General features: G+C 35.5%; 1 protein-coding gene across 3 annotated transcripts in view; it reads right to left on the bottom strand.

The window, feature by feature from the left end:
* The window catches only part of TCF12 (transcription factor 12), a 374877-nt gene that overhangs the window by 157522 nt on the left and 191254 nt on the right, over positions 1 to 26101 (bottom strand). The window lies entirely within an intron of this gene.

The following is a 26101-nucleotide window of genomic DNA, read 5'->3' as shown; positions in this document are numbered from 1 at the left end:
ATTTTAGGCTCTTTCAAGGGCCAAAGAAGAATAGGGCCAGTTACACTTCAGCCTTCAAATCCTACCTAGTGACCCCAGGTTTCCATGCATACAAAGGCCCTAAATAATTTTCCACAGAGACCTGGCTATATAATACTGCCAGATCTTGGAGTTGCAGCTGAACCTTGGCATGCAAGCTCAGTCATCTGTCCCTTGTGGGGTCTGCATCATTACCCCATTCGACTTCCCTATCTTATTGGTGATTTCTTCTGCTGAGGCACTGCTTAGCCATTGGGGGTGGGGCAAAGAACTATAACAAGGATGTGGCCAATCTGAAAAAAAATGAATAGTCTGAGACTCAAGACAATGTCTCTGGTGAAATGCCAGTGCAGTGACATGATATTAGCAGTGGGAGGCCAGCACAAGGGACTTTCTGGGACATGGCCACCTGTGTTTTCTTCATTTTTGTGGAGGAAATGCAGCTGTCACCTGCAATACCTGGCAAGTCTGGCAACACTCACAGAATCATTCTGATCTGATTCACAAAGAGGGCACCAATCAAATTGGCCAAGAGGAAGTTTGATAGACTGCCTTGAATTCTAGGTAGGACAAGAACACAACCAAAAACACCAAGCACACTGGTTCCCAAAGTCCCCAGGCAGTCTCGGATGACCTTCAGCATTATTTGCCATAGCTATACTAATTGTTTCTTCACATCCTCCCTCCCACACCCCCCGCCTAAATCAAGTCACTGAAAAAGAAAATGATACAGCTTCATGGAACAAAGTAGAAGCAGAAACATGTAAACTGAAGTATGTGAGAAGCTTCAATAGAAAACAGTGAAAATCAACAGCACTGGCCATAAAAAGAAACTTTCTGCCCCAGACTCCAAGCATGAGGTCTGCTTCTCTTCCTTTGAAAGGAAGACACGCAAGAATTAGAAAGGTAGTAGAGAGATGTTAGCAAAAGGGGATTGTCTACCTAATAGGAAAAATGAAAAAGCACTGGAAAGGAATTCAAAGTTATGGGATTTAAAGTTACTTAACTCTGTAATGGTAACCCAAAGAAATAATTTCAAGAAATTAAAAAAAAAGACTTTAACAGTTTTTAGCAGTGGTTTCAACTTCAAAATAAAGTTCATTACTAAACAAATTACACTAATTGTGTACTTTATTGCAAAAGCCTCAGACTTTCATTCATATCCATTCACTTCATTTATACTGCCCAAGTCATGTAAATAAAAAATTCTGTTGTAGCAAAGATCTAAAGTTGAAATTTAACAAGAAAGAAATTTAACATAAAGGCAAGTTTTAGTAATAATTCTGTCTTTCATAGTTGCAAATCACATCTCTTGGTTTTTGCTTTAATCTGGTTGTGATTTTAGCGATTAAATGTTTGATTTTCTCATCCACTCAACCTCATCTCCACAATGACTTAAGATTTCTTTCCATTCCATGAGTCCTTAAGATTCATCATTTTAAACAGCTATTTTTAGTTAATCTGTCCTGCTTAATTTACACAATATAACGAAATTATTGTTGTTCTTTACCTGAATTTCTTCTAAACAATGATTTTATGTACACAGAATCTCTTCAAAATTTCTAGTTTTTTTCCTATATCTAATGAATAGGCTCAAATTTATGAGCCTCATATTCACAAAGCTTAATTTATGATCAGTTAAAAGACGTGTATTGACTATACACTTTCCTGAAAACTACTATTTAAATGGTATAATCCAAAGGTCTTAATGAAAAAACAGAAAGAAAATGATAGGGTACACTGGTTCTTTGGGTGGTTTTATGTGAAGGTGAAACACTATATCATCAGTACAGTGCTGTGTTTTTAGAGTGTGGACTTTGGAGTCAGAGAGAGTAGAGTTCTACCTCCTGATTCGTAACAGCTGTTGAGACAAGTTTGCTAGCTGACTTCTCAAGTTTGCTCCTTTACTCATAAAACAACACTGTTGTAGGAAATGAATGAAATGATTGACATAAACACTTCTCACAATATCTGGTCTATAGCTATGTGCTGAACAAATTGTAGTTATTGATATATATTTATTACTAGGAGAAGTACATTCTTTCTTTTTTCTTGACTTTTAGTTTTGACCCAAATGTAACCAAAGCTCTGTGACAGTGCTTCAAAAAACCAAACATGTCCCTCTCCTCAGAATGCTTAAGGCATGCTGAAGGAGACTTGAAGTTACAATGTAAGGCAGATTTCACAATTCCTTAAAGGCGCTACGGAAAAGATAAAAATGAGGAAAAAAACAACTAATGCTTTTTAAAGGAAATGATATTTGAGCAGGACTATGAAGCATGCACAGGTGTTCTGTAAAAGGAAACAGGGAGATGAGAAGCAGAAAAAGTGAAAACTTTTTAGGCTGTATAGGGGTGCTTGGGTGGCTCAGCTGATTGAGCATCCGACTTAGGCTCAGGTCATGATCTCACGGTTTGTGAGGTCAAGCCCCACATCAGGCTTGCTGCTGTCAGCACAGAGCCTGTTTCAGATCCTCTGTCTCCCTCTCTCTGCCCATCCCCTGCTAGTGCTCTCTCAAAAGTAAATGAAACATTTAAAAAACAACAATAATAACAACAAAAACAAAACAAAACAAAACAAAACCCCTTTCCGACTGTATAGCCTAAATAGTAGACAATTAGTAAATGCTGGCTAAATATGGAATGTATGAATAAAAATCTCTATTTTATTCTGATCTTACCTATGGACATAATGTGTTCATTAAGCATAAGAAGAATATGCTGCTGACAACCAAATTAGTTATAGACAACTCCACAAAACTCCAAAGAGTCCCTCCCAAATATTCCAGAACAATGGAGCTGTATCCTTGAACATTACTTCTGTTATTTTTAATTTTTTTGAACATTACTCCTTTTAAAGAACACAATTACTCAAATGAATTTGGTAAGTCATGGAATTAGGTTAATTTTGGAATGAAGTAAATTCGTATTTAGCTAGTTACCAGAAATGCATTTATTCTGTAAATAGTGACAAAGTGGCTCTACCTATCAGTGAAGTCCTACTTTATCTTTGCCCTACATTAGCAGAGGGACCTCAGTTTCTGTCAGTCACGTAATCTACTAGTAGATATCATTATTTATAAACAGCCTCTAGAACATATGTAAGCTCCTGACTACACCTTAAGGAATTCTACTTCTTCCGGTATCAAAAACTGACATCCATAAAGCTCCTGTTCCAGATTACCTTTCAGTATCAGCTCATTTGCGGAGCAGAGACAAAAGGGCATTTTCTGAGCCCACTTAACAATTAAGCTCTTTCAGGCTATCATTAAGGAAGCTACCTAATTTCCACAGACACTATCTGCTCACTCAAAGTAGATCTCAGAGGAGTAGTATTTAGCACAAACATTCTTAAGAGAAGGATCACTCTCACGGCTTCTGTGTGTAGGCATATGGCATGGTGGGGCACACCAACATAAATGTGTTAGTGCTATAGTTTTCAAGATACTGGCTGAACGTTGTGGGAGATAAGATATGCATGCAAGTAATCATAACACAAGCTGAAACACACAGAGAGCTTTAAGTCATGAGAATTCATTAATGGCAGGGATTATTTACTTTATCTACAGTTTAAAAATAACTATTGAACATCTGATGTGTATCAGGTACTGGGCTGGGGAAGGGGAGGGGGAATGAATCAAGACATCCCATCCTCAAGAAACTTCCAGTCTAAAGTAAAGTAAGTGCACACAAAAAGCAAATTTCAAGATAACAGGTACAGGATGCCACAGACAGAGAGAAAAGGAGAATGAGTCCAATATGGGAATCTAGGCAAGGCTTCTTGGAAAAACTACAGTGTCCGTTGAAAATTCCAGAAGGTCAGGGTCATAATTTTTTTTTTAAACCAATGTATATCCAAGTGGCTAACATAGTACCTAGCACATGATAGAAATGAAAATAAGTTTTGAAATGAAGTGGTAGAATTAATTAATCAAAGAGAGGTATAGAGGGCATTTCAGGTGAGAAAAAGCATGCAAACATGAAATAATTCAAACTAAGCTATAAGCAGGTTAGTAGTATTAGAACCTAAGGCTCAGGCAAAAAGTAACTGGAAATAGGGATAATATATTTTAATATTCTGGATTTCACTGAGGTTCTGAAACAGAAAAAAGGTTGATGATCAAAAATGTTTAATGTAGCAACTTGAACAATTCATTTACTCTATTTTTCAAGACATGCAAAGTACTACCAAGAAGAAGAAGAGAAAGAGATTAATTCCTATTTAGGATTGCTAAAGTGGCACATGGTGAGGATTTATTAAATGTCTGCTAAGTCAATGACATTGTGATAACATTGCCCATTCATCTGAGTTATGATATTCAAGATCCGAAGTATAAAGGTTCCACATGGAGTGAAAGCTGTTGGATAAAGTGGGAAAAAGAAAAGAAAATCTATTTCCAGATTTTGTGTCCAAAAAATACAAATGAGGAACTTGTGTTAGCTGGTTTACAATTATTTGACTACAGGGTCTCAAAAATTACACATAGCACAGCATCTAGTATGTTGAAAAGATACTAAGAAAATCTGAGAAGGTATACATGAAACAGCCCCTTGTTAACTGCAAATTCATGATTAATCCATCATAGTGCAGGATAGAACAAACAAGTGAGTTATTCCAAAAAAGTGGCAGGCCGGTAATATAGTCCCAACTGTATTAAAAGAAAAACTGCTAGCTTAGAAAATCTAAAGAATTCCTTCTTAAGTGCACTTTAAACAGAGGATAAAATATTTTCAATAAGTAGTATCTACACACACAGACATACAAATTCAAATTTTGGCTAGTTAAAGAAGCATTTAAAATGAATTTGTTGAAAGCTAACAACTTTAAAGACACATAGGCTGTATTTGCACTAGTTAAGCAAGAGAAGAAAAACTGGCAAGGAAATGAAAAACATATTGGACACAAAAATCTAAAATACATTGCCTGCTTGGCTGTCTGCCTAGCAAGGTTGTTGAGGTAGAATGACTAGTGAATTAATCCAGACAGGTGGGTCTGAGGAAGTAACAGACAAAGGCACAATGCAACTAATGACTGAAAAATCGATAATGAAGATCTAAATCTAAAGTTTGGAAGGTTTTTGACAACTACTCTGCAAATTAAGGTTAACATCACTGTCTGATGCTGATCAAATTGGCCAGATGTCAAAGTATAATTAAAAAAAAAAAAAGATTTCAAATGAACAGCATGTATCCCAGATCCAAGCACCCGTTAAAATGAAGAGAGGCCCTTCATCTGGGTAGTTTCTAGTTCAAATGCATCCAAAGACTCAGGAGACAGTCAGTGATTCTTTAACATTGGTTAACAGAAATAAGAGTTAATTTGCTCAGACAAAATTCTTTCCTAATGAATCACTGCCCTTCAATTTGCTCCTTTATTTAACATTTACAAAGGTTGTTATTGACGTCTACTGTATGTCACTGCCAGGGGACCAAGCTGTGTCTGTACTTAGAAAGAACACAATGGAGAGGAGGTGGAGTTAGAATCAACACTGAAGCTTGCCTTCCTCAGACTGCCAAACACATCCTAGCCTAACAGTCTCATCCTAAATACTGTACAGCCAACTAAATTGATCACTGTACTGAACAGAAGACAAGCCTTCTGCATTGTAAGAATTGACAGAACAAAGATAGACAAAAATAACTCAATAAAACTATCAACAACAAAATTTTAATATGCCTTCCCTGTTATTTTTCAGTAGACAGATTATTTAGCTGAATATGATCTCTTCACAAAATAAAAACAAGTTTTTAAAACATCTGCAAGCTTTCCTGTGCCTTTTATGATCCATAAACCCACTTTTAAAATTATACAACTGTTTTAACAATAGTTCTCATATTAAGAGTGGCCGGATTCTAACTGAAATAAAACGATCTTCATCCAAAATTAAGGGAAATGTTACTACAAATTTTAATTCATCAATAACAGGGAATGTTTATTGAGAATTATTAGTGTACCAGGTATTATGTTAAGCTCTTTGCATTGAGTATGTCCCTTAATTTTCAAACCAATCCTGTAACTTAGGTATAATTACTATCCTCACTTATAAAAAACTAAAGAAACCAGAGCCAGAATTTAAACCACATAGTGTGACATCAGTAATGCTTCAGAAAAGTAGCTTTTTTATTTACAGTTATGAAGTAGTTTTGCTCACTCAAGACAGATCTTAAAATTATAGTAATATGATAGATCATTTTTTTTTTAATGTTTACTTATTTTTGAGAGAGGGAAAGATAGAAAGAAAATACAAGTGGGGTAGGGGCAGAGACAGAGAGGGGGAAAGGATCCAAAGCAGGCTCCATGCTGACAGCAGGGAGTGCGATGTGGGGCTCGAACTCCCTAACAGTGAGACCATGACCTGAGCCAAAGTCTGATACTTAACTGGCTGAGCCACCCAGGTACTCTGTGAAAGATATTTTCTACCAGAATTATTACAGACCTGATATTTACTATAAAGAAGAAGTTAACATACTTTCTTTCTACCTCTTTTATTTTACTGGATTTTAAAGATTCTGGGAATTGAATCTCAACATAAAGCATTTTTTTCTTTATTTCTATTTTTCTTCATGAAGAAAACTGCCATTAAGAAGAATGAACTTGCATGGCTAGCAGTTTGACACGGATGCCAAAGAATGATGAAATTTGGAAACACAATACCCAAATCAACTCACACCTGGGAAAGGAAGTCAATAAAAGTTGTCACTGAATTACTTTATCATTCTTCTCAATGATACCAGGCTTCTTCTCAATAACTTGATCACAACTAAATAAAGTATCTGTTTCTCAGCCATTAAATTATGTAGGAAAACCAAAATAATGCAATAGTCTAAATGAAATGGGAATGGCAATTACTATATAAACTATACTAAAGTATAACCACTCAGAGGATGAGACTGTATAACTCTCATATATCATCTAATAAACAATTACTAAAAGAAAGTCCATGCTTAGAAAATATTATGCAACAGTATCTATCAGAGTAAAAAAAATACATAACTTGTCAACCACTGGGTCCCACAATCTTATTTGTATGTCAGCTATATTAGGAACCTGGAATTTACTTGTACATGAGAAAAGGTTCATATATGGAATCTAGGGTTAGAACAGTGTGACAGTTAAAAAGCTCTGGAGTAAAAAAGGCCAATATATTTCTGTCACTACTAACAGCATTAAGAAAATACTTAACCTTGCTGTGCCTCAGTTTCCTCATCCGTAAAATGAGCATAACGATACCTAACTCACATGTTTTTCTTGAGGATTACATGAGACAATGTTATAGAAACAATCAGAACACAATCCAACACAGTAAGGTCCTGTGTAAATAGCAGCCTACCAACTGGACAGAAGTGAGAAGGAAAATGACATTTCCCCCTTCTTTTCTGGGTTTGGTGGGAGTTATCTTCTTACCTCTTACTGTATAATCCTCTCCTATCATCTAGTATCCCTCTGCTCACCTGGTGCCCAGTGTGTGCAACTTTTTACTGTAGATCCCTGCAGTGATTTGTCATCAATAGTGTATCACACATTCCAAAATAAATGAATTCCCTTCTCCTTTAATTAAAACTTCTCTCCTAGGAACTAAGTAATCCAACTTAACTAAGTTTTAAAAATACATTAACATTCTGACAGATTATGCTTATTAACCCAAACCAGTCACTGGTAAAATATAAAGCACTGAAACAAAATTAAAATTTAGACAAAAACAGACCAGCCTTTCCTAAGAATTTGCCTACAGACCTGCTCCTTTAAATCATTTCTATTAGCCATAGCTTCTGCCAATATAATCCACAGCTCTACCAGGTTCTTAATATTTTCAAAATAGATTCCATAGCAGTGTGTAGATTTACAGTCATTTGCTCATGAGCTGCCAATGTCACCAATGTCACTGCCAATTTCACAGTAACTACAAAACCATATATTTTGATGTTAAAACCTCAGAAATTGTAGAATTTTAAACTTACTTTGATCAGATGCTAACATCTAGAATAAAATATGTTTCATTTGTTTATGGAATTCATTTCTTAAATATCTCAACATTAAATGCATTAAAGCTGGTGAATATCAATAGGGACCAAACTGTAATTTTTAATGGAACTTTGAACCTTTGACTTTCTTCAATTTTCCCAGTTAATGAAAGGGTGGAAAACTATTACGCACACTGTGAAGTAAATGGATCCCAAAAGAATCTTCTAAAATCAAAAGAATAGAACAAATCTGAAAGCTCAAAGTTTTCTCAGTCTAAACCAATACTTAATCAGACATTTAATTTTGTTTGAAAACTGTTTTATTTTTAACTGTCATGCAATAGAAACAGAGCAAAATGAAGATTCAGGTTAATTTGGGTTTTTGTTCTTTGCACTAAGACAGCCCTTATTTTAGTTTTGAGCTTGATAAGGATCTGCTTTTACTCATTCATTTACTCAATATATACTTATTAGCGTAAGGCATAAAGGTTCCAAAAGACATAAAACAACTTAAAAGTCAACCAACTAGATTATGAAACCAAGAACACTGTCTATTTGGGAAGAAGAGTGGGAAGGGTCAACACTGAGATTTTGTCAAACTAGAACCTATTCTGTGAGAAATTCATACATCCTAAAAAATGCTTACAAAAGCTAAGTGCTTCCACCCCACCGATCCCGCCATGACTTCCACTTAAAATCATAATTGTTTATGTAAACATTACAGTTGGTTAAAGAGCCTGTATTTTTTTCACTGGCTGAAAAGCACTGAAAAACTGCCAGTCATTACCAGTTCCCCTGCAAGTAACAAGCTTTTGATGGAGCAATAAATAAAACATCATGTAATACGTTCATATGTTAAAGAACAGAAAGTAATACTTATGTACTTTCAAAAAGGGATCACAAAAATAAATTCAGTTGCTAGGCTTCAATATGGTTCTCAGAATTTAAGCCCCACTCACTGAAGTCTCCTATTGCTATTGAGAAGGTCATTACCAAAGCCCAAGACTCAATTTCAAGGTTGGGACCATAGACAGGCTCACCTCTAAATCTACTTTTTTCAAAGGTTGTTCTGTATCTTCTGGCAGACAAAATTCTCAACTCTAGTAGTCCTTTCTTGAAAGGTAAGGGAAAGCCACTCAAGAAATGTTACTTTACCTATTTACTAAGTACCAGTACTATGTTTCAGGCATATACTAAAAGATATGGATACAAGAATTAATAAATGCTCAGGGAATTTATAGTTCAGTTGAAAAAGAGGTGTATACAACTCTCTATGATAAAAGATGATTTAAAAAAGAACTCAGCAAGTTGCACAAAGTATTAAGAAACTACAAAAGAAGCAGTGATATTGCCTCTATCTGAAGTCAGGGATATCAAATATGAACTGATTCTTGATAGGAAGAAAGTCGATGGCATTAAGCAAAGGCAAACACTGCAAAGTGAATGATAATTCTAGAAATAAGGAGTTGCTGAGATATGCCTAGACTGAAGAGTACTTGACAGAGATGGGGATGAAAAAAAGTGAGAGCTAGAAAATGAAGATTCTTTAAATGCCATGCTAAGGAACCTAAACTTTTCCTTGTAGAAAGGATAATGATGTAGAGAGATCTATGATAGATTCCTGTCACGAAAAACTAAAATTCCTAACAAAAAACTTAGCATTCATACTGAAAATCGTGTTTAAGTTAAATGAGTTTAAAATTTATTTTTCTTTTCCCACTTAAATCAAATGTACTGGGTTCCTACAGCTTTACCTGGAATTTAATGTCTACACAATATTCTATCTTTATATACATTATAAGCTTATTAAGTACAAAGTCTGAATCCTTAATAGTTCTTCTGAATACAACGTAGTCTTTTTCCTTTTGGTATTTTCCACTCTCACAAGCATGGTGTTTAACAAATAGAAGGCACTCAATAAAATATGAAGAGATAGGTGGTGTATTAAAACACTTACAGAAAACAAAAACTATTAGAATTTGCTCTATACCAAAACAATTTCACAAAATGAACTGCCTGTCCACTGGTTTTCCACAGAAAATCAAGGCCACACAGGCCTTGCTGAAAGGATGGAATATCAATTGCTACACTCACAGCACACAGCAATCTAAGCTGCTCTAGGGCAGCACCTCTTTATCCCAACAGTTGTAGAGATCAAATTGCAGCTTGGCCATGCACAGGCACAAAGAGTTAGCAGACATCTTAGGGCATTCCAAATGGTATGCTCTTTGCTCCCAGTTATCTGCCAAAGTAGTCATCCTTCAGGCACAGGGCTAATCTGGGGCCTATCTGTGAAAAAGCTACTGGAGGCTTGGCTCCTTTGCACTATGATGTCAGATCACTGGAAAGTCAGATCACCTGGGAACCCAAGTGAGGTCAGGCCACAGGGCTAGTTTGGCATGGAGGTTATTCCCAGTTCCCAGGCTTCCGACTCAAGCCTAGGGAGCTAGAGACCTCAGCTGCCAGAGGACTAGGGTTTCTGGACTGAAAAATTTCCAATAGAAGTCTTCATTTCTATCTTCTCAAGTTTCCTCTATGCCACACAGGCAAAAATGATGAAATCTTACCAAGGTCTGCTGATCAGTTCTGTGTCATCTTCCCTCAATAAGCATATACCAAGGGCTTCAGTTTAAATTATCTCCCACTGTTAGGTCTTAGGGAAGGATAAGCAATTTCTGCTATCCCCCAGTGAATCAAAAAATCCCTTTTTATGCCTGCAACAAGTCACTAAGAAAGGCTGTTGGCACTATGTTTTCATGGAGTTTGGCCTAAAACTTAATGAGATTCAGCTACTCCATGCTTATGTCCAGGGTGAAATAACAAGACATTCCAAGAAGCCAACCAGAAGCAAGTTAGTTCAGTCCGCACCAGTTCTGCCACAGGTGACCTTCATCTTTAAAAAACTAAAAAAACTAGAATGGGAATAGAGCAAGCCAGAAAAGGGAGGACATTCAAACATGACTTCACCTTAAGATACCATACATGGGACTAACACCAGGGACACTGCACCTGGGACAGGATATAAATGTGTTCTTCACTCAGTGAAACTCTATATTTCTGTTGACAATTTTAGCCCAGTAACCCACACACTGCAATTTGAATCTCCTATTATCACATCAACTCTTTTTTTCCTTTTCCCCTAACAACCCAATAAACGTTGGGAATATTCTGAAGGTGTAGCTTCCAAAGTACCTCAATTTTAACATCTCAGTTTCCTCACTTGTACAAGACGTACCAAGGCCATTTTTAGCTTTCAATAGCCAATGCATCCATTCTATCTAAGTCCAGCCCATATAACCCATAAAGACAGACTGAATCTCTTAAAGGGTTTTGTGGAACTGGACAAAAGGCAACAGGCTACATTACTACTCTTGTATTCTTTTCTTTCCTATACACAAAGAACTCACTTTCCCCAATTAAAAACAAACTTTCAATCAAATTCCTAAGAATTGATTCCTGAGAGCCTGGTCTTAGACAAACTAAGTAATGGGCACTATGGAAAGATGATTCCAGTTTCTCAGGTGTCTAAGTGTTTGTTTAGATTCTGTATTAAAAATGAGAATATCACACGCATTAGATTAGACACTATTAACACTAGCCAAGAAGATTCTTATAGTGTCATATAGTTTCACACTATTTGTGACACTATCCTGCTATGGCTTTCAAAGGCAAATGAAAGCTCCTTTTCCCCCTTATTATGGTACACTTAAAATGCTTTAAAACAGAATTCTTCAAAATAAAATCTTAATAAGCAGATGAACCAGAAATCTTGTGGGTTTTTTTTGGAGCCAAGATTGACCATGTTAATTCTTTCCTACTGCGTGCTTTACTGACCCTTAGAGCCATTATCTTGCAAGGCAATCTATTATGACATTAATCAGATATATTATACATTGTTATGTTAACATGAGTATGCATGTTGAGAAAGCTATGTCTTTACAACTTGCTGGGTAATTTATGAGTCATTTTAACTTTTTCTGAATTTCCACAGTCCAGTTTCCTACAACACTGAATGATCTATATATTTTCTCATTAGAAATATCAGATCCAATGGTCTATTAGAAAGACCATTTGGATCTTGATTTTTAAAATATTACATATATATTACAAATATATACAGCTTGATGGCCATTCTAACTTCTTTAATTTTGCTCCTTCACAAATGAATGTTTCCTAGATACCCTAGATATATCTGCATTGAATAGGAAGTTCGTTATGGTTGACTTAAGTACAACTGTGATTTATGGTAATGTGTAAATTATTTAAATAAGAATATTTAATGACTTAAATAAATCTCATGACCTTAAACTAGTAGTTTCTAGGAAGGAAGGTAGAAAGCCAAGTAAGCTGGCTTTCTACAACAATTTCTATTCATTTGTGATATACAACAGTATTCAGTGTTTATCTTAAAAAAAACCCTAAAACACTACTGATGATAATAGCCTAAAATAAATAATCCAAACTTTAATTATCCAAAGTTTAATTAGTTAATAGTTAACCTAGGCCACAGGGTCAAATTAACTAAATATAAGAATAAGTTAAGATACTTTATGTTAAGAGAAATAAAAATTCCAATATTCTTACAGAAAAGCATAAACCTAAGTACAAAGAATTACAGAATTATTCATTAAATGCCACAGAACTTAGACTGTCCTATTTATGATATTAATAATTATGATCATTATGCATGGTTCCAACTAACTGCCTCATAGGAAATAAGAAATATATTTTTTAGAAGATCAGATGTCCTATTCCCTTCCTAAGACAAGATCTTAGTACCTTTATAATAGCTGACATCTTAGCCCTTCTAGCTTTCTCCAGCTGACCCCACACACTGAAGCAGAGTTACAAATGCCCAAAGAAAGAAGACCCACTAGGGAAAATTGTATTCGCTCAGCTTTGCATGCATCAGTGGACTTCACAGTAGATAAATATACCCTACAGCCAGATTAACTGACACAGTGAAGCAAAAAGGGAAATTTGAGATTTAGCCACTTCATCTTAAACCTCTTTTTAAGTAAGGGGTGGTTTGTTTTTACTTCAGCTTTCACTATATAAAAAAATCTGCCCCTAAGGACTCACACATTTCTAATGCTAATCATTTAAAAAAATGTTTCCACAAACCTTAAGTTTCTAATACACCAGTTATGATTTTAATAGATTCGTAATTACGGTCTTTGCATTTCACAAATGACACAAAAGTTTTAACACAGAGGAAAGTATGCTTTTATTATTAGCTCTTTGCACACATATTTAAAAGCAGGACTTCTTTAAAAGCTTAGGAAAATTTGACAAATTATGTAGAATCTTTTAAAATACATGGGGAAGTTATAAATTAGCCTACTGATGTTTTTTCTCAACTCCATTTCCAAGAACCCTCCCCCTTTCTCCACCCAATTACCTCACAAAAGACTCCAAGCCAGAACTTCCACTAAGGAGTTGTTTGCCTAAAATACCTAACCCCAAGGACCACCAGAATAGCCTCACCTACCTAGATTCTCAAACTCTTCCTGTGGAACCAGCTTCCTGTGACTAGTGAAAATCTGAAAACTGCAGAAGAGTTTCCTAAGTAGGATTAGCATTTTAAGTGAAGGGGAGGAATTTTTTATATCTAATTGAAATTATAAATAGCAGTCAACCTGATCCTCAAGCCTCATTTCTCATTCAAGTAAAAGTGAGGATACATCCAGACAAAATTTGTTGTTGCAAGTTTCTACCTTGCCTTGGAGGTGAGGGGTGGGGAGACAAGGACCAGCCCCAGGTGAAGTTTAACCACCAAAAAATTAACTTTGGGACCTTCCAATATTTTTCTCTGACAAGCTTATTCTCTTTCCCGCATCCCAGGCACCGAGTGTTACATGCTGCCCTCTTGCCAGTATTTTTCAAGATAAATATTCAATTCTGAAGTGCAGATTATCTTGCTTTTTAGATGTCCTCAAGAACACATATACAGCTTTTTGGCCTTTGATGTTTCCCACTCCCTTTGCCCACAGGTACAATACTGCGTGCTGTGCACACAAAGCAAAGGACAAATGTTGACAAAAAGATTCTTCTCACTTGCTAGTGTCACCATTACAGTTACACAGTTTCCCAAAACTAAAAGTTCAAGAGTCATTCTTCCTTTAGAAATACAGGGATTTTCAGTGGTTTAATAGGCCCCAAGGGGGACTATTTTGGTATAGATTTCTATTGGAAATGTTTCTAGAAAAGTAATCTCTGCACACTATGACCCTTCTCTTCCCCCCTGTATTCCCTAACCTACACACTCCTACATCTTTTAAATTTCCTTCAATTTATTTATTTATATATTCAGTTATCTATTTATATATGTATTCTTTCTTTAAATTTTTATTTTTGAGAGAGAGAGAGAGAGTAGGGGAGGGGCAGAGAGAGAGAGGGAGACACAGAATCTGAAGCAGGCTCCAGGCTCTGAGCTGTCAGCATAGAGCCCAACGCAGGGCTTGAACTCACGAACTGTGAGATCATGACCTGAGCCGAAGTCGGATGTTTAACCGACTGAGCCACCCAAGTGCCCCTGTATATGTATTTTTAATTAAACTTTTCTTTTGCGATAACTGTAGATTTACATGAAGTTGTAAAGAAATAATGGAGACATCCTGTATACTCTTTACATATTTCTCCCATCTTGCCATATCACAACTAGGCCATCAACACTGACACAATCTACTTGTCATATTCAGATTTCTCCAGCATTTTTTCATTTGTGTGAATGCGCATGTATACATTTAATTGTATACAGTTCTATCACAGGTGTAGGTTTACATATTTGCCACTGCAAATCATGATACAGAACAGTTCCATCAGCCCATAAGGATCTCTTGTGTTCAACTTTTATAACTACATCAACCTGTCTCCTTAATTCCTGGTAACCAACTATCTGTTCTTAATTCTACAATTTTACCATTTCAAGAGTAGTATATAGATGGAATCATACAATATATAATCTTTTGAAAAGTGGCTCTTTTTCCCGCTCAGCCTAATTCACTCAAGATCAGTTTAAAGTTTTACAATTAAAGTTTTTAATAATTCACTCCTTTTTTATTGCTGAATAACATTTCAAGGTATGAGTGTATCAGTTGTTTAACCATTCACTCAGTGAAGGATATCTGGACTGTTTCCAGTTGTTGGTTATTACCAAACAAGGTGCTATTAACATTTGTGTAAATTTTCATTTCTCTGGGATAAATGTTCAAGAGTGCAATTGCTAAGTTATATAGTAATTGCATATTTAGTTTTATAACAGTCAGAATGTTTTCTATAATGGCTGTACCATTTTACATTCCTAATGTAAATTTTCAGTTACTTCCTTAGATTAAATTCCTTACTGGTGGAGCTGAGACACAATGCCTTTTTTTAATAGATATACAAATTCATCTTCATAAGTATGTTGGGACCATGTTTTTCCTTCCAAGTGTATCATGGTAAACTGGAAAGGTAAAATCATGATCAGGTCATGATCTCACAGTTTGTGAGTTCGACCCCACACCGGGCTGGAGCCTGCTTAGGATTCTGTGTCTCCCTCTTTGTCTGCCCCTCCCCTGCTCATGCTCTGCCTCTCTTTCAAAAATAAACATTAAAGAAAAAAGAAAAATATAAACAGACATAGAGAATACACATAACAACATAAAAATTATGAATGAATATATACATATATCCCCTCTGTATCTCTTGGGAAAAAGTAAATTATAAGCAGACACCTTCTATTGTGCTAGTACCCAAAGATGTTTTCTAGGATCTTTGTAAGACACCTAAAGATAGGTGACTGGCTGGCTCAGTTAAAAAAGTGTGAGACTCTTGATCTCAGGGTCTTGGGTTCGAGTCCCATGTTGGGTGTAGAGATTGCTATAAATAAATAAATAAATAAAAACTAAAAGCAATTTTTTAAAAAGAAAACCTAAAGATAAGGGTGCCTGTGTGGCTCAGTCGGTAAAGTGCCTTACTTTGGCTCAGGTCACAATCTCACAGTTCGTAGGTTCAAGCCCTGCATCAGCTCTGTGCTGACAGCTTGGAACCCGAAGTCTGCTTCAGATTCTGTGTCTCCCTCTCTCCCTGCCCGTCCCCTGCTGGTGCGCGCTCTCTCTCTCTCTCAAAAATAAATAAACATTAAAAATAAATAAAGTACATCTATATAAAAAAAGAAAACCTGAAGATAATACTTACATTTTTAGAAAGATACCTGACTGAAATCTTACTGTAAAATGAAATAAAACAAAAGCCTATACTTAATGTGCTCCTATCTGGTCTAAACATACAGATGTGCATGTATGCATGCACATGCACACACATACCAAGAGTAAAAATGCTCTCTGCATTTAATATTGTCGCTAAATGTTTTGCACATATATGAAAGGAAAATAAAAAAACAGGTGAGAATTCTTTGGTGGGAGCATATTTCATTGTATGCAAACCTGAGCAAAAATTTACAAAAATCATCATATAGCAAAAACACCCTACATTTTCTTTTAAACCTTTATGACAGAAGAGAGCGTGAAATTGAAGACGAATAGCATTTCAAATCAGAACACTTCCTAAACACAAACCATTAAGGTACGTTACATGAAAATTACATGAACTGCAACAAAAATCTGTAATTTACATTTACTTTACAAAAACTGTTCGGATACAAATCTAGAAAATGTTATAATATTTTTACCACACACCCTTTGGAGAGATTTCCAAATTCAGAGTGCAGACTCTCAAAAAAAGCAACAAACAATATACTTTTTTGATGATTACGCCACTGCCACACTATCCTCTCATCAGAGACTCTTCCTTTGGACTCTTGCCAGATATTATCTGCAGATTTCTCTCTGTAGAACTGCCCCAATGCCACATCTCCACTGGGTTGCCTAAGTTTCACCTTTTCCTCTCCTAGTGTGATAGTTCAACTCAGTACAGCTACAATTTTATATTGATGTTATGAGAAGGAGTTTTCTGAAAAATTTCAAGTTATAGAAAACTAAGGGAACACCAAGATTTCAGATGAAGGAAATATGACATGTGCCTAAAAAGCCAATTATCAGTATCCTATCTAAAGACAAAAACAAGAGGAGAAAAATAATTCACCTAGTGAGCAACTTACTATTCTGTATAGAGGTAATAAAGCCCTAGAAATTTTAGAAATAATTCACCAGCACCACAAGCACTAATCACCATGTCTGGATATTCAAAACACACACCCACACCCACAACAACCCTGTTATGTTTCCTAGAATTTCACACACACATATATATCATGTTACCTCTTCAAAAAATTGACAGTGTTGCTATTGTTTAAAGTATTTTTGTTACATTATCTGGAATAAGATTAACACACTAAGTCCTGGAGAACAAATCCAGGCCACCAACTGTTCCTTTTATAGCCCATGAGCTAAGAATAGTTTTTTGTTTTTAAATGGTTATATAAGTACCTGCATAATATTGATTTTGCCTCCTGGGCTGCAAACCCTAAACTATTTACTATCTGGCTTTTTGCAAAAAGGTCTGCTGACCCCTGATCTCAGGGATCAGTGTAGAAAAGTATGTAACAGAAATTAATAAAATTTATGACTATTAACTAATTGATTTAATTTGCAGTAAAGTAGCCTTGCGCCCTACTCCTATTTAATTGTGACTCCCTAGAAATTTCATACCATCTGAGGAGTTTGACAATCCTCCAGAGATATTCTCAAAGTGAAAAACAAGTATGTAATACAAGGATTATTGTTACATACTTCACTACACCATACATATGATAATAGCCACAAAAAAAAAAATTCTCAACAAGAAAGAATTAAAACTCACCCTGATATACACCAGAAAGCCCTAAAATACAGGTAAGAAAGGTGTGTGTTGCTGTTCATAAAAACCTAAAATCTCAAATAACAAAAACAAAACAAACCCATCATGGAAGCCAAAGAAAATGTGAGCTATAAAAAGCAAAGGCTGAATTTTGTAAGAAAAAAAAAAAAGAAACTGAAATGCGAAGAAGATTACATAAATGGTGGACTGACACTGAAGCAACAATCTTTTGAGGAGATTCACTTAAAACACAAAGCTTATTAAGTACTGCAGCAATGCGGTACAAAACCTATACAACTGAAGGATCTGAATGCCATAAATACCTTCAAACAATAATGTTTCCACAATTTAAACCAAAACAATTCAGGATATGCTTTCAAATTTTTAAAAAATTCACTTTCATCTGGTGGTTAATTAAAACTTGCAAAAACAGTGTGACACTAACCAAGCTAGTACTAACTCTTCATTTTGAAAGACCCTCCAGAGTTTTCAGCGTATGGGAAATACCAGCTGCACCTCCTCCTACTTTCAGTCTTTATGATAACCATGTATTTTTCAACCTTCTCAATTGAGAACTACTGAGCTAGATGACCTTTAAGATCTATTCCAGTTCAACCATTCTATGAGAATTTTAGTATTTATTTTTAACAAAACACTCAGAAAACCAATAGTAAATGATAAAGGGATCATTGTAACCATTAGCAATGAAATCTGAAATATTACCACATAGGAGGCATGATCTGATAATGCTGTTCCAGGATTTTCCCTTATTCAAATAGCACCCCAAATTCTTAACTACGTGCCATGGTGTGGATCTCAGATTACATGCATCTAGGAAAACTGTAAAGTTTACAAAAGTTCCTTTAACAAAATTATTCTTTTGCTCTCTAGTAACCAAGTAGCCAAGTAGTAACCAAGTGGCTACTAGTAGTAACTAGTAGCCAACTAGTTACCTCCTGCAATGTATCCCACTATGGGCAGAGTTCACTTTCACTTGGTTGCAATTAGACACAAACAATGGGAAGATTCAAGGAAGAACCATTTATCAGATCTATGCCACTGGCTGACTATAAAGCTATGCAGAGCAGTAGGGATAACTACTGATCACAGAACATACACAAGTGATAATGAGCACAGGAACTGGGTAAACAAAAATAAAGGTCCTCCTTACAGGAGTCCCTAGAGTTACCAGTATGCAAGGATGCAGAGTTAAGCCAACATTATGACCTCATGAAAATATTCACTAATAACCACAAAAGTTAAAAAAAAAAAATGTAATCCCTGTGAAACAGGCCTGGCAGATAGTGTGGCTATCTCGGGCTAGAGTCAATGGTGTCGTTGGTCAGTCTTTTGGTAAATATACCACTATACCAAGCTATACAAAAGAAATCCATCAAAAGTTCAGTCTCACGCAAGAGACTCAAAATTGCATGAAATCCTTGAAAATGATGTCAAAGAACCACTTCATTAAACACAAAAGTCACTGACAGATTGGAACCTGAGTTAGAGTCTGTTAATAACTAAAGAGAAAATCAAAAAGGTTCAAATGTCAGGTACAAGACATTTCTATATTACCAAACAATTTTCTGAAGACAAAAACTACACCAAAAACTCAATAATTAATTCATCCTTTGTTCACTTAAGACCTAGGGGATTATGTAAATCACTGTTTGCTTTGTTAATATTAGTTTTACTTTTCAAATAAAGTCCCAATCAAACATTTTTTTTTCTTCTATCTTCTGAAATTTCAGCATTTCTTTTATGTAATTCTAACTAAATCTTCTAAGTAATTCATTCCAGGATTAATTATGCTTAGATAAAAGGGATCTGAATCTATACAGAAGTACTCCTGAAACTCTGAAACCTCTTTCAAGTACTAACTACCCTGGTCTTTCCCAGACTGGGTGGGCCTAAAAAACAAACAAACAAAAACATTAGCTAATCTTTGGCTCATAAGAATGATTTCTGAAAGAACGGGTATCAGGTCATTTGAACTATGGAAAAGAGTCTGCTTTTCGGGGTTGTGAAGGCAAAGTAGGGATATGGAAAGAGACAATGTTGCTAGGAGCAGAGTATTATTTAAAAAAAAAAAAAAACATAACATAACTGCATTGAAAGAAAACATTCCAAACCACTAAGGAATAAGGTATCCTGTAAAATGGGAGCCAGAAGGGTCAATTTACAACAATTTGCAAAGAATGGAGTGAGGGAACTACAAGTACAGACTAAGACACAGAAGCACCCCCTTCCGTATTCCACTTTCTTGGCCCATTTTGCCTCTCCAATTTTATCCCATTCTCCCAACAAAAACTTTTAAGGGTAAAGTAAGGGATCTGATGACATTGTTTGAACACCTGGATCTGCCATGTCTAAAATCAATCTATTTTCAGCTGTCTGCAATATGTGACTCAGTACTTTTTATTGAACACAGTTTAAGTTCATTTCTGTCATTTGTAAGGAAAAAAGTCCTGACTAATACACTAGATTATGTTACTCCACAATAAAAAACTTTCCCTGTTCACTTCCGGCTCTGTCTTATTTTGATTTCTTCTGAATTTCTGTAAAAACTTCTTTGTATCACTCCCCTTCTAACATGTGTAATAATTATCAAAATTATTTCCCCTACCACATTAAAACAGCAAAATCTGTAAAGACAGACTGAACCTTACTTTCATATTCTGCCATATGCTATTTTCACACATTAAAAGGCAGAAAAAAAGGCATGAATGGATACATGAAGGAGAAAGAGGGAGGTATTCAACAATTCAGACCGGTTAATTCAGACTGGTCTAAGCAGTAGCAGAAGAAAGAAAAAGATATGCATGAGGAAGAAAAAGATACTAAGAGCTAGAATGTGGAAAAAATGCTCGACAGAGGTACAAAAGAAAAAAAGCAGTGTAGGAGAAAGGGGATATGAGCTAAATTAGAATGAAGAGGGTTGGGTCCAAGGTTTCTTTACTCACTTCATTTTTCTTGGCTTTGGTTTCTTCAATGGTAACTAGGGTTTTTTTATTCAAGTTTCTCAGTGCCAACATTTTGTTTGTAAGTAGCCAAAGAACAGAGAATAAAAATCAATGAATATGTATTCCATATCCTTTCCTGAGACTTGAGTTAACAAAACATAAGTATCATCCTTATGAAATACTGTCAAACCAGGTACTAAACTACACTGTTTCCCCTAAGCACAATTATCATTAATTGTTAAACATTAATCATTTTCATTAACTCATCTAGTGAAGGAATTTCATATACATCAAAGTTATAAATCTTTTTATTTTAAAGTTTATTTATTTTGGGGCGGGGGGGAGGAAGAGAAAGACAGAAAAAGAGAAAATCCCAAGCAGGCTCTGCACTGTCAGCACAGAGCCCAATGTAGGGCTTGAACCCACCAACTGCAAAAGCATGACCTGAGCCAAAACGAAGAGTCGGCTGCTTAACCGACTGAACCACCCAGGTACCCCAAACTTAGAAATCTTTTGAGGCCAGAGTTCTACTTACTGTGCTTTGATATTCTGAAAATGGTGATTCTACATTTTTTTGTAACTCTAGAAGAACTCTGGATTAATCAGAAATTATACTGCAGGCAAGATCAAGTATACAGAAGAGTTGAAAAGAGCAAATATATAGGAAAAAAGTGTACTTGGGTTTACATTCCCAGACAAGCCCATAGAAACCTACTGAATCCGTAATAAAATGAAAATAATGTAGTAGCTGCTATTAGAGGGGGCCCCTTAAACTCTGAGGTAAAGAACGGTAGGGCTGACAGGCGCCTGGGTGACTCAGTCAGTTAAGCGTCCCACTTCAGTTCAGGTCATGATACCATGGTTTATGAGTTCAAGCCCTGCATCAGGTGGGCTCAAGCCCCACTCTGGGTTTTGCACTCCCTCTCTCTCTGCAACTCATGGGATTCTCTCTCTCTCCCCCTCTCTCATAATAAACAAACAATTTTTTTTTGAAAAAAAAAAAAAAAAGAAGGGTAGACGAGCTGAGCAAACAGACTCCAACATGAAAGGAAGGACAGTTGGTTTATTTATAATTCAAGTAAGTCTGCTAAAAAGACTTAACAATACTGTATTTGAACAACTCAACCCAACCTATATTAGCTAAGATGTCTAAAATAAGTTATAAAAATATATACAGCGATATCATTAACATTGTGCCATTTTACATTTCAGACAACTTTTCATGTATTATCTTTTATTTTCCCCATAAAACAATCTATAAGTATTGCTCAGTGTGTGCCTCATGGAAAACTAGTTCCTCAAAGGCTAATGATCCTTTATACAAGAAGGATTCTGTGTGTCATCTGAATCTAGGATGTGATGAGATGACCAAAGTTAAATAAGCTTTTCCTCCTGTTTTTGTTGTTGTTGTTTCCAGAGACTTTAATATCCCAAAGCACAATATGAATCTCTTAAGAAGGGGCACATGATGTACAATGTGTCCCAAAGTTATATAGCTATAGAACCATTTTTTCCTGGTCATTTCTGCAGACCAGGGTCTCCATAATTAGAGTGTAGGAAAACGATGAGCTAGTAAAAACCTGGGAGCATAGAAAGAACAAATACCTGACATGCGTAATGGAAACAATACTTGGGAGTCAGGAGACATGGATTCTATATTCAGTTTTGCCACTTATTGGTTCTGTGCCCTCAGGGGAAAAATAACACTTAATTTTCCTGTGCCTTAGTTTTATCATTTGCAAAATAGCAATTCTAATTCCAGTTGAAGTCTTTTTCAGGGTTGGATAAAAGATATTAGATACATGAGATTTTAGAACTATAAAATTCTAGACCTGCAGAAGACCTTTCAGACCAACCAGCAATATCCTATCAGAAAGGTAATTTTAAGGGTCTGGAATAAAACCCACATCTCCTTTTGGCCCCACATTTCGCCCTATACCCTTCACATGCTGCTTTCACTCTTTAACAGATAAAATATTAAGAAAACATCTCTAGAGGCAGAATAAGTCTCAGAAAGGAACACAATTGAAAGTCTCAGAAAAAAAGTAATATTCAAGTGATATAATCTCGCCTTAAAATTCCCATTGACAACATATACACATATAGTCCAAAATAAGTAAGGCTTTGAAAAACATGGAGAGGTAAAAAGATAAGAGTAGCTCATCCCATAATCACTTGGAAATTGAAGGTAGACAATTTTTTGAAATAATTCATTTCTATATCCAATTAATAAACTGGTCCTACCATCACCAAAAATATACCTAATCAACAACAGGTAAAGGAAAGCAAATCTTACTAAAATCAGTGAGAGAACTAAGGGTAAAGAAATGGACTAAAGCCGGAAGAGGCTAGAAATACATAAGATTATCTGGTGATATTACTGCAATTCAGGGCTACTGTCAAAGCTTTGCAGCTTTCCTATAATAGAGTACAGGACTGTTTGATGCTAATTACTTAGTGATGTGCCAAAAGGATGTATTTATTTCACTTGAAACATAAGAAAGCCCTTTTTTCCATAATGACAAATCAATGGGATAATTCTGGAATTCATTAAAAAGAAACACTAACTGATCCAACATAATAGCTTTATTTCCTATATAAAACACTTCAAAATATCTAAATGAATATAGAAATGCATTTTTCTGTAGTAGATTGTTTATTATTGAATCATTATCAACCCTTGTTAGACAAAATTTCTCATTTTTGCAATGTGCAAAATCATTAAAGTGTTTGAGAGCTCCATCATGAAAGACAGTGGCACTTTATAATCCATTATTTCTTCAGGCAAATGTGCTTATAGTTGAACATAATACGAAAAATAACAATATTCCCTAGCATATGATTCTATCCCCCCTCTTAATGGTATTTTTATATGTTGACAGCAATGATGAAATATGTTACTGCTTTCCTATTAGCTTTAACTGTTTCTAAGCAGTCATCATTTACGGCATCACTCTGAAGTATTACCTGTAATGATGATTAGGTATCTACAGTTCCGAATGCTTCCCATACTGCTATGCATGTCTCAGTCATGCTTTAACAACATAGGTTTTTAGTCTGAAATTCCTTTAGATTACCAAAAGGCTATAAGAGTGAATCTATCCGTACACTATACCGAGCACTATAAACCTACATATTTGAGTATCTAACAGTTCATTTACTTCAGCTCACATCAAGTAGGATTGCCTGTTGCTGTACAGAACTGCTCTAAAATTTAGGAGAAATTCATTTCCAAAGCTACTGTCATTCAGATTTCTTAAACTGTTAGATACCTCATGTGATCATTTTATTGAAAATAAAGGGAAGAAGTATAGTAAATTAGGTATTACCAATGACCGGTGAAATCCTTTTGAACATACCTGCCTAATATTTTCAGGGTTATTTTCTCCTTCCTTATAGGTAAATTAACATTTTTAAGATTAGATAGTTAAAATTTACAATGAAAATGTATAGCTGCATATTAACGGTACAGTGTAGTTCAGATGAATCCAGATTTTTTCACTCATACTGTGAAGGGATCAATCTGTTTATAAATTTGAGGGTTTTTTGGTTTTTTTTCAATGTTTATTTTTGAGAGAGAAACAGGGTGTGAGCAGGGAGGGGCAGAAAGAGAGCGAGATACAGAATTCAAAGTAAGCTCCAGGCTCCGAGCTGTCAGCACAGAGCCTGATGCGGGGCTTGAACTCATGAACCACGAGATCATGGCCTGAGCCGAAGCCAGACACTCAACTGACTGAGCCACCCAGGCACCCCTAAATTTGGGTTTTCATAATGTTTCCAGATTTATTTTAGATGTTGATGTTATACACAGAGTATGTATGACTATTAAAAGATTTGTAATAATTATCTGTAAACTGAAGAAACCAAGAAGCACATTTTCATAATTGCTCCAACTAAGAAAATGTTACCTCAAACTGAATTACAGAAATATTTTTAGTCAACAGCTGCTCAGAGCAAGTGACTGACATGCACACTTCTCAGAATTCATTTACTTCCCACAACTTTAACAGTCACCTTGGCTCAAAGCTATGCTAATGATGCAATTCCACTGGGCTTAAAAATCATATCTGTGAGCTAAGAATAAAGGTAAATTGCATAAACATAAAAAGGAGTAAGTTCTGATTTTTCACTTCTAAGAAGTATAGCCTCAATTAAGAAAGCTTAGTTCAATCTGAAATTACAACAGCACTGACTAGAGCTTGCTCTACCATATTTATAATAAATTAAATGCTACTTGGGAAAAAGATACACTACAAAAAGAAATTATGTGGAGTGTCACATCTATTTTACTTTGATGGTAAGTTCAATAGAAAATTAAAAAGATAAACTGGAAAGTTTTCCCTGGCTAAATGCAAGGATAATTATCTTGTTCTCAGTTTAATATTGATTTTTACCTGGAATAATGTGGTTTTCATTTGCATTTACGTTAAAACAATCTGTCATTTTAAACACAAGTTTTACTGCTCATTAGATTTTTTACTATTGTGTCATATTCAATGATTCTGGCTTTAAACTGGTAACTGCTTTAGGCAAAATCCACACTAGAATATCAGACTGTGTCCTCAACACTTCATGGAGGATAAGGTAATTAAAAAAAGACTTTGCAAAGCAAAACCATTTATAAAGAAATTGCAGACCACCAGGATTTTGGATTTGGGTAATCCATTTAGATTAGCATGGCTGTGTCCTAAAAGGACAATTCTAAGATCACAATATAGGTCATGTCCTTAACAAATAAAGCAATGAAATTAATGTCAATTACACAAACTTCTATATTTACATGACGCCAATGACAACAACTAAAATAGATTAAACAAAGTTTTCTAATGTGCTCAGGCCCAGCAGAAACAAGAAGGAAAAATCATGTCATAAAGCTGAAATTCTTTTTAATCCGGCTCTGCAAAAAAGGTAAAATTACTGTTTTTAAAGAAAAAAAGAGTGGCAGCCAAAGTAGGAGGGGGGAAAAAAACCCAACAACTTGGGCTTATCATTTCAGATTGAACAGCTAAAAACTTTCATATGAGGAAGCAAGAAAGGAAGGAGACAGTGGTGTTTTGCAGGGAGTAGGGGGGGGGGAAGAAAAGCTAACCTTAAAGGTTTTGCCAAAATATAATAATCAGGTTTGGGTGGCAGGTAATATCCTTCAAAGTACAACTTCACTATTGCAGAACACAACTTTCAAAATCCCCAATATGAACCCAAGTACTTAAAACAAATGCTGCCAACATCTAAGTGTACTATTAAGTTTTAATTATATAGTGCCAAAAGACATATTGTCCAACATAAGTAAAATCTGCTTAAAATCACTACTTTGTCATATTTTTTATTGCCACACGTATAAATGACTGTTAAGACAAA

Source organism: Panthera uncia (genome assembly GCF_023721935.1).
Source record: "Panthera uncia isolate 11264 chromosome B3 unlocalized genomic scaffold, Puncia_PCG_1.0 HiC_scaffold_1, whole genome shotgun sequence".
In the NCBI taxonomy this organism is placed as follows: Eukaryota; Metazoa; Chordata; class Mammalia; order Carnivora; family Felidae; genus Panthera; species Panthera uncia.
The sequence above is the reverse complement of the archived record's forward strand: the minus strand, read 5'-3'. Positions and strand labels throughout refer to the sequence as shown.